General features: G+C 33.1%; 1 pseudogene; it reads left to right on the top strand.

Moving 5' to 3' along the window:
- The first annotated feature begins 730 nt into the window (after window positions 1-730).
- LOC102609344 (trans-resveratrol di-O-methyltransferase-like) lies at window positions 731-2,461 on the top strand (annotated as a pseudogene).
- Window positions 2,462-11,222: the final 8,761 nt, after the last annotated feature.

The raw sequence follows: 11,222 nt of genomic DNA, 5'->3' as shown, positions 1-11,222 counted from the left end.
ATAGGAACAGTGCTGGCTAAGTGTTGGCGGTAGAAAGAATTTAGAGATAATTTTTAGTAAAGATGGTTAATTTGGAAATTTTATATGCGTTTAGTGAATGAATAATGTTGCATGTATTTAAAATAGCACAAAATTTATTACAAAAACATAAAAAATTAAAAAATTCTTGTGCTGTGGTGAATTCTCTTCTTGTAATGAAATTTTTTATTTTTTTTAGTGATGGCATACTATTTTTTATATTATCTTTTTTTCTTATACATTGGTATTGTCAGCCAACCGATGAATAAATAGTAAAATAGAGAGATAAATGATTTCAAATTAATCTTTTAACTCTCTAACTTTTGTCAAATTTAAATTTGAATAGACAACAAAATAAAATTAACTTAAAACTCTACTGGCTACTCCGAGTGCAATTATTTTGACTCAAATTAATGTCTTAAAAGTTTGAAAAACAGACCAGCACATTGAATATGTAAAATGTGCCTGTATATACATCACACCCTGCCAATCACGGTGTTCTAATAATTGAATCATTGATCAGTAAATATATCTTATTGTCCTTTTCTCGTGCGCATGCATCATTAGGAAGTCATTGCTAACAGTGTTGTTAGGTTGTAACTTAGATTATAACAAATCATATTTGCGAGCAAACGTGATTATATATAATGTGCTTCTCTATTATAGTGTGTGATCAATCAGGCAAGCTTAATTTAATTGATCATCAGTATCTATGGATGCGAATCAAGATCAAGGAGCAAAAGAGTAGTTTCAAGGTCAAGCTCAACCGTATAAGCTCATGTTTAATCATTTAAGCTCGATGTCACTCAAGTGCGCGATTGAGCTAAGCATAGCGGATATAATTCACAGCCACGGACGGGCCATCTCTCTTTCTGAGTTGGTCTTGGCACTTGATATTCAGCCTACAAAAAACGACTGCTCTATTCAGGCTCATGCGCTTGTTAGTTCACTCGGGCTGCTTTAACAAAACCAAAGTCAATGGACAAGAAGAAGCATACGGGCTCACAGCTTCTTCTACTCTGCTCATCAAAGAAAACCCTACTGTTTGTCACCAACTGTTACAGTATTTGTTGACCCATTTTTTGTCGCTCCATTTCAGTCTTTAAGTAGTTGGTTCAAAGGGACTGAGCTCACGTTGTGGGGAACTGTTCATGGAATCAAGTTCTGGGAATTTTTGAATCAAAACCCTGGAATAAACCAGCGGTTCAATGAAACAATGGCCAGTGACTCTGAAATAATGACAAGCTTTGTTGTCAAAGCCGAGTGCAAGCAAATCTTTGAAGGATTGGGCTCATTGGTTGACGTAGGAGGTGGCAACGGATCGTTTTCCAGAATCATCTCTGAAGCATTCCCTGGCATCAAATGCACTGTACTGGACCTCCCGCATGTTGTTGCTAACCTGCCTGAGACCGACAACTTGAAATACATAGCAGGTGACATGTTTCAGTTTATCCCACCGGCAGATGCCTTTCTCTTCAAGGTAAGATCCAATTTTGAAATTTTAAAATTTCTTAACCGTTTTCGTGAATACCAGATGATTTATTTCAATTGTTCTGTGTGCAGCACATATATCCGGACGTTTGAATCTTACAAAATCAGGATTTGAATGATTCAAATCAGATTTAAAGTAACTGTAAAATGCTATACAACTCTAAATTTAATAAACATTTGGATTTTACAGAATCTAGAAGTTTAGGCCTGAGCATGATCATTTACGTAGTGATTCTCTAGTGCGGTTGCCCGCATTTTTTCAAGTGTAGATTCGAAGTTTACCATATTGGTAAAGGCTTGTATAACATTGAAACTTATTTTTTCAGAACTTATATGTATATGTATACATGTGTCTGTGCGTGTGTTTATAGGCGGAGTAGTAAGACGTTGTGCGTGTGTTTATAGGCGGAGTAGTAAAACGTTTTATCTACAACACTATAAATTATTTTACAATATTTAAAACAACGAATCTGCATTCTAAAAAGTGTGATTTGTGTATGTGTGTGTATAGATAGATAGATAAATAGATAGATAGATAGACGCACGCACGAACTGTTGGAATTTTATTAAAAAGAAAAAGTCTATTTTAACTAAAATGTTAGATCAAACAACGGAACTGCACTATAATTGGTGGATATTAATTAATGAGTGATTGGCATTGTTGCAGTTGGTTTTTTATGGATTAGGTAATGAGAATGGGTTGAAGATTCTGAAGAAACGCAGAGAAGCAATTGCAAGCAATGGTGAGAGAGGAAAGGTAATAATAATAGATATTGTTATCAATGCAAGGGAAGAGGAACATGATTAACCGTAACAAAGTTCTTGTTTGACATTATGATGAGAATTAACGCTACTTGAAAAGAGAGAACTGAAAGTGAATGGGCAAAGCTATTCCTCGATGCTTTCAGTCACTATATTTAGCATGGAGTCACTCATTGAAGTCTATCCATAAAGAATTGAGCAACCGTATTCCCGCAAATCTCTTGTATGCCCCATATTGTATATGTGTCCAACAATTCGTCAACGAAACTTTTTTTTATGGTATCACAGCCGATCTTGAGAATCGCAGACATTGATGGTTATTATGTTTCAATGAAAAAAAGTTTGCCGCTAGTGAACCTCTTAAGAAAGTTGGCTCGCTTGAATGTAAATCAGTATACAAAAGAAATTCAAAGCTATTTGTGATTGTTTGGCTGCCGTCAAGAAACCAGTGGAAGATGTTGATAAACAGTGGCAATTGGCACGTAGACTTGGACCAGACTTGAGACCTCAAGGTAGGGATGCTGTGAAAACCTCCGTACAGTCAATTTGGTCCTTTTATATTACAAGGTTCAAAAAGTTGAATTAATTTTCTATTAATGCAAGCTAGTATCCAAGATGGTCAGTGGATCTAGAGATGGGGGAAAGAAAAAAAACACTTAAAAGGAAGATGTAATTGATTGATTATGTTAACTGCTAGCTCATTTGTAAATTTGAATGATAACAAAGATTCTATTATGATTCACCCTATTAAGTGCAGTGTGATTATACAAAGAGTAGTGTTAGGCATCTTGAAATTTTTGAAATTTTATCTAAAATGATACAATGATGGCATAGTTTAATTAACTCACGTAATATTTGTAAAAAATTATTCACTTCATGAGTAACATATTGCATATCATGCATATCACAAAATCTTTTAGTGCAAATATTATATTCCCTTTAATGATAAATTGTATTAAGGGCATTTAAATAATATAATATTGTAAAATTTAACTAAAGAGTTGGTGTAACAAATTATTTTGATAAGGATATCTGATGAAATTTCAAATAAATTTCATTTTCACCTTAAATTTCAAGCGCCCTGAATATATACACTATGATTTATTCAGAGCAATCCGAAAACGAAATAATATGAGCTTTCAGTTTGATTAAATGTTTTTCCCAATACATTCAGATTTCAGAAATTTTCAAAAGAAAAAGAAAAAATAGTGTTGATATTTGCTTCGGGTCAAATCTTGAAATGGCAGCATAGGTCTTCGTTTTCAACTCTTATTTTTTTTTTAATTTGGATTCGTTTTGAAATGATGCCGTTTCTGCTTTTATTTTTTTTCTTTGCTTTGATTTCTTCTTTCTCTTCCTTTAGCCCAGCTGCAGGCCCCTTGCTAGTGAAGGATCCATGGGCTTAGGTAAGTTTATTTTCTTTTTCTCTCTAATTTATGTGGTTGTTTTGACTCATTATCGACAGATAGTGTATCTTGTCTAGATTTTGCATAGTATACCTACTCCATAGTGAAGGATCGTTACTGTTTGGCATAATGAGCACTTAGCACCGTATTAATAAGAGAGAAAATTTCCCAATAGTATTTTGTGGGTCATCTTGACTCAATGTTGACATAGAGTGTATCTAAGCTATTTAGTAGATGGTCTTACCATGTTGTTGATTATTATCGTCTGACGTAGCGTGTTCTTGACACCACACTTAGTGGAAGATCATTAGCCCTAACACACTGAGCGCTTGATGCCATATTTATTAGAGTGATGATTATGAGGAGTTGAAATATCCCTTTCATGAATTAGTTGGAACTAAAAAAGAAATATTAAACCCATGATAAAATGTTGAGCGTGAATCTAGAGACTCAAGTATTTCATTTTCTTTATTTTCATTTTTAATTCATTCTCTCCATTTTATTTTAAATCTTAAGATAAAAAAATTCTCTTCCAACCAACTCATATATACACCTAGAAAATTAACCCTATGCATAATTAAATCTACCATCTCGTGAGATCGAACACAAAATCTATTTATAATAGATTCGCGCCCTTGCGAGTATAATAAGATGTGCACAAAAACCATCAAGAACAACTCATGTATAAAGTACATAGACAAGATTTATAAGTTTCTTATTCCTATAATGATTCTAGGAACTATAATTCACTGATGAATTAAAAGAATAACGAAGCTTGTGAAAAAAAAATGACAAAAAATATTAAGCCAATAGTCATTATTAGTACCTTCCACCCATCATCCATCCATTTGTCAACCATTTGTCTCCATTTTATCAAAGGCACATGTTCTCCAACATATGGATAATTTTAAAAATGCCCCTCCTCAGCTCTAACATCCAATCCAGAAAATGAATTTCCATATGAATTTCTACATCTTTAAGTTTATGTTCTGTACATGTATAAGAAAATTGGACTTCCTTAAAACGAACGAATAGTGTTTCAAATTCTTACCTTTGATAATCAGAATATTTAATTTATGGCCTATTGATGCTGCTGTGAAAGATGACAACAATTTCATACGCAGCTTTCGGTGTTATGATCTTTGCAATTTTAAAGAAAAAGTATTAAGTAAATTTCCGGCCATTATAACAAAAAAAAATGTAAACTACATACAAAACCAAAACATGAAGTTGATTTTACCAACTATCATATATCTCTAAAGTCATACCATGCCCTTAAGCAACTACTTTGGCCTTTCCTCGACCATTTTTTTTTTCCTTTTACTACTTAAAGCTGGTACAAAATCAGATAAGATACAAATTAGCCATTAATTTAGATTTAATTGTGCAATAAACATTAATTGATTACCTTCATCTACTGTAAGAAAACATAAAGCTTCACCAGCAATTATAGAGCTAATTTAGTATCCTTGTTATGTGTGCTAGCTTGAGACTTTCCTTTGCCAGCAACTATGTCATTTGATCTTGTAATTTCAGTTGTCTTTTTCCCTTTATTAGTAGCTAGAGACTTCGCATTGTTAGTAGTTTATGAAGACTTCCTTTTGTTTACAACTAGAGACTTCCCTTTGTATATAGCTAGAGACTTCTTTTTGTTTATAGTTGGAGACATTTTTAACCATTCCATCAAACCTTATCCTGAAACTCTTGCAAGAATTTTAAAGAATAAAACATCATTAGAAGCCAATTAAACATTCAACAATAGTATTTCAAACAAACACAAATGACAGAAATAATTAGATTAATAATAGTTACAAAACCTACATGATGAAAAACTAATGCAGCATGCACTGTACAGAGTCATAATAAGTTATCATTTTTAACTTGCAAAAGGAAAAGGGAATATTTTTTTCTAATTTGCAAAGTGTTAAGCTCATTTGTTTTTCAAGCCTGACCAGATCTTATTCTTTCAAAACCTTAGCACATGATTCTCTAAAAAATGTGCTAACTTCTATCAAAGCATTACAAATTCCTTTAGGTAAAACCTCTTGCATTGTAAGAGACAATAATCTCTCTGAGAACACATGACAATCATGAATCTTGATGCCCAAAATTTTATGCTCGCGTATATTCACACATCTTGACAAATTAATTAAATATCTATCTGGAACTTGCACATTCATAAGCCACTCACACAATCTTTATCTCTTTTCATTTGTCAAACTATAAGAAGCAGTGGGCAAATTAGATTTTCCATCATCATATTTTGGGTAAAGCTCATGCCTTATTATTCAAGGATTCCATATCAAGGCGAGCATTTAAGTTATCTTTTGTTTTGCCATCCATATTAAAAAGTGAGCCAAGTATATTATCGCACACATTTTTTTTCAATGTGCTTGATATCCAAATTATGACACAGCAAAAGCATTTCCAGTTTGGTAACTGAAAAAAAATACTATGGTTTTTTCTAATTCTTGTGCTTTTCAAACCCAGGAAGGACTTGCTTTTTCCCTGTGTTACCAAATATTATTGGCCTTAAACTTTGAAGTTCATTTAGCCCTTGCTCACCACATGGTCTTTTCGGTGTAGATTTCTTTTCTATCATGCAATCAAATTGCCTCTTTTGAAATCTCCACTTATGTCCCAATGGCAAAAATCGACGATGCCTCATATAATATATTTTTGGACTGTGATGTAATCTACGATAAGCAGTCTTCTTAGCACAATATGGGCAAGCCAATTTTCTTTTGTGCTTCAACCAGATGTATGATCATATGCAGGAAAGTCATTAACTGTCCATATAACAACCGTTTTCAATTGAAAATTTATATGTATGGAAACATCATAAGTATTCACTCCATTTTCCCACAACTCATTCAACTCATCAATTAATGGCCTTAAGTACAAATCAATATCATTACCTGGGCCTTTTGGGCCTGGGATAAGGAAAGACATGAACATATACGGCTCTTTCATACACATCCAAGGTGGAAGATTGTATGGAAATAAAATAACAGACCAACAGCTAAATCTAAAACTCATATTTCCAAAAGGATTGAAGCCATCAGTAGTTAAACCCAGTCAAACATTACGGGGATCACTATAAAATGACTCATAAATGTGATCAAAACTCTTCCAAGCCTAAGAATCTGCATAATGCCTCAACAGCCCATCTTTAATACACTTTTCAGAGTGTCATCACATGTGTGCAGCTATTTTAGATGACATAAATAACCTTTGAAGTCTAGGTGTAATAATAAAGTAACATATAACCTTCCAAGAACGTTTTTGGCTTTCCCTTCACCATCTTACCTTCTGTCTTCCATCTCGAAAGCCCACAAGTTGGACATTCAGTTGCATTCGTATATTCTTTATAATAGATTATACAATCATTCATACATGCGTCAATTTTTTCATAATGCAAACCATTATCGTTATCTATCTTTTTGCATCATACTTATACATAGGCAATTTTTCACACAGAAAATGCATCCTTCAAAATCTCCAATAATGTGTCAAAGGATTTGTTACTCCAACCATTAATGCATTTGACATGTATTAACTTGATAATAAAAGATAATTTGGAATATCTCGTACAATTTGAATACAATGGTTGTTGAGCCTCTTCTAATAATTTATAAAAGCTTAATGCATCGTTGTTAGGATCTTGGAAAGGCTTTCTTTAACTTGGCTAAACATATCATTATATCCACCATCACTATAACAATCACCATCATCATTATCACCATCACTATCACTGTTGCTCTTTCTATTTTCCTAATGACAATATCAAGTAGTATAGTCCAATCTCATCCCTTTATATAAAAGATATCTTTCCACCTCACTTCGAGCTAATCTATACCTATTGCTACACTTAATGCATGGATATAGGATTTTTTAATCCTCATATTTAATGTGCCTAAAAGCATAATCAAGAAAATTGTTCACTCCACTAACATATTCACTTGTTGACTTTTCTAATTACATCCATGATTTATCAACCAACAACATGTCTGAATCAAAAAAACTATATGAAAGGCAAAACCATTATGCAAGCAGCAGCCATAGTAGCACTCAAGTGATATACTACATCATTTAAAGAAACAAAACCCTTTGCATACTTTAGAGAACAAATTTTTACCTACAGAATATAATTAGAAAAGCAGCCACCATAAAGCACAGAAGCTTCTTTGTATAGTGGTACAACAATCAAAACCTGAAATATGTCCGTTAGTATTAAAATTGTTGACATCAAACAAAAATGAAACTAAGTATCATTTTTTTTTTAGCTCTAAATATAACTATCACTATTTTAATTTTATTTTATTTTTGCTGCGCACTAATGCTCTTGGATTTCCTTTAAATGTTCCTAAATATCATTTTTAATAACTAATTAAAGTTGACTTTCTAAAATAGTGTTTTTCAATCCTATAAAACAAAGCAAATAAATACAAACTCGATTAACTAAACAAGAAATGGTTGTGCACTCTCTACTCCTAAATTAAATAATTGTTGATGCTTTTATATTAGGCTAATTAAGAATTTTTTTTTATGAAACTTAAAGATTTTAATCTGAACTTGCTAAGTACACACATTAATCTTAAATGAATTACACATGAACTATACCATCGAGAATTATCACGAAAACAACTTTATTACAAATTCATGTTAATGGATCAAGTAATTACCAATTTAGTTTTAAGGAACTTGGTGAAATTCAAGTCATTAAGGCCCGTAAAGTAAAACTTTAATAAGATTGAAATGCAAGAAATGAAAGTAAATGTTGGTTAAATTTTATAATCAAATGCTATTGGTGTCAATGTGCAAGTGTACACAACAAGTAATAAAGTGATGAATATTCAAGATCGTCTCCATAGGGATTGATGTCACTAGAAATGCAACAACAGTCACAGTAGTGCAATCTAACTTACGTCCAAGGTTAACAAACGTAAAGAAGGTTCTATCAAAATTCATAATTGTGAGAGAATAAAATAAAACAGTACCGTAACGAAATAAACTAAATTAAATGTGTCTAAGATTCAATTGAGAATATGGTAGTTGAATGATCAAACTCTCTTTATAGGCTGACTGTTTTTCATCAAGTTAACACTCGTTGTTACAATAATTGCTACAGTACTGGGCAAAATTAATCTGCATCCTTAGCTGTCACATATTGGAATTCTCACACCCCTAAGTACATTTAGCAATGACCAGTTGTTATTCTACCTATGGTATGGCCTTAAGACCCTTTAATCTCTCCACCCTACAAGGTGAGCACTTATGTCTAGTGTATCACAAATCTTATCTTCATGTATAGCCCTTATAGGATTCAAGATAACTTGATCCAGGAAACTTGAATTAAGATCAAGTATTACTCTAATAATATCCGCCAAGACATGTCCTTTTGCGTCTCTATCTTAACTTGAACTATTAAATGGGTGGTCAACCGAAATAACGGTTATAATAATAATAACTACTAGAGTAAAATGCTACAGAAATGCCATAACAACAGTAAAAAACCCATTAGATTGTTTGTCACTCAACTATAAGCAAGTCTAGTTCATATTCTGAATGAGAAAAACAAACATTAACATATTGTTCATTGGATACATTAGAACAGTCAAAGGAAGAAGAAAGGTATAAGTCAAGAACGGTAAAAAGCCAATCCAAACAACTCTGCAGGATTTGTCAATACTGCTGAAGCCGTCCTCTTCAATTCTAAACTTCTTCTTCTTTTTCTTTCTAATGTATTTATTTTAATTAATTTTTTCTTCTTGCCCCCCTTTATGTGGTGCGTGCTCCCTTTTTTATAATTGAAAACTAGGGTAAATAAAAGCCTTGGGTGTGCATGAGTTAAATTAAGAAACATGCAGATCGTAATTCTGTAGCTGACCCGTGCTTAAGTTTTCTCCCTCAGTGCTCCAGGATTGCTACAACAATGGTTTCTCTAACAATAGCTATAACACTACACTGTTCCCAATTGTGCTTTACTTCTTTTGCGACCATCTTCTTTTCTTTCTCTTGCTGGTCTGGTGTCTCAGCATCCCTTCATGAATTATGAATTTCTGAAAACCTACAATCATGCATATGTTTTGATCACAATTCACTTTGATTCAAGCAAACCTTATTAAGGCTCAACTAAAATGAATATTTATGCAAAATATAACCAAAATGTAATAAAAACACCTTATTTACTCTCTAAGTGATCTTGATTTAAGTCTAAAATTGATGTAATAACTCTCATTTCATAGAGTTATCACACCCCCAAACTTACACCTTTACTTTTCCTCAAGTAATGACAACATATCACACTTCATGCAAACAATCATGCAACACAACTTTAGCTCTTTTATCAAATTTGCAAGGATTCTTCCACCTTCGGATCATAATCCCACTCATGCAAAATGACCATAGTAAATCAGCTCTAGACTTTAAGTTTCCTTCTGTCCACAGTTTGTGTGTGCTACTTTGATTGAATTCCAGAAATGCTAGAACATTACCAAGAGATTGCATGTAATTCAGTAGTAACATAATTTTATTCATACATGGGGTAGCATAAATCTCATATACTCAAGCTGTGTTGATTTTAAGAATGAAAACTTGAGAGTATTCAACTTCCTCACTACAACATTTATTTTTCATGTGAATGTCACTCAATTGTAATGATGGCACCCAATTACTCAAACCATGAACAGATCAGAGTTGTTGTAGCAATATATGTAATATAATCTTATCTAAATATATCTTTTACTCAAGGCTGAACATGGGGTTCATGAACATACCTGGCTACTCAATATTCTAGACAGAAGACTTTCTTGTATTGTTGTCTTTTTTTTTAACAATGCTACAACATTGCTCATAACTCTTGTTGTCTTTGAACACAACTCTACATATAGGGTATATACTCAGATCTGGTTGCTCAGCAACTTGAGCTATTGGAGCAAAGTTTATTTCATAAAAAGCACAGTTAATCAAGCTTGTCTTCCCCCCCAAACTTATGATCTTATCTATTCTTTTGGCTCTTCTCTAGCAGTCTTATACAACTTCACCAAAGTTTATGTGTAAGGACAGAATTTCACTCTCTATCTATTACTATCTCTACTTGGCATTTTTAAAATCACTCGTTAACACTCAATTTATCTTCATTAGGATTTCAAATCCATACACAAATATTAGATATCAAAGTTTCACCTAACACACACATAAATACATATCCAAATGTACATCCCCTCCCAAACTAAAAGGTGATGTGTCCTCACAAACACACATAGCAAAGTCATACAATTTGACAAGGACATGGAGGAGGACATTAGAAAATACCACACAAATTGAAAACATAATGAAAGAAAAGTTTTTTCAAAATGAAATAAATTGACTAGTAAGAAAGGATTACTCCCCTGTAGGTTGGGTTTTGCTGCAGCCTGGCGGGATGACATCAGCGCTTCTTGAATGCACTGCACAGCTTATCCTTTGGGAAGACTGGTGGGGAGGTAGCTGACAACGTCTTTGTCTTGTTCTTCATTGGGTTGGTGAGAAGGGTTGCGGCTG

The sequence above is a fragment of the Citrus sinensis genome, chromosome 9 (genome assembly GCF_022201045.2).
Source record: "Citrus sinensis cultivar Valencia sweet orange chromosome 9, DVS_A1.0, whole genome shotgun sequence".
Taxonomy (NCBI): Eukaryota; Viridiplantae; Streptophyta; class Magnoliopsida; order Sapindales; family Rutaceae; genus Citrus; species Citrus sinensis.
This window is presented reverse-complemented; position numbering and strand designations above follow the sequence as displayed.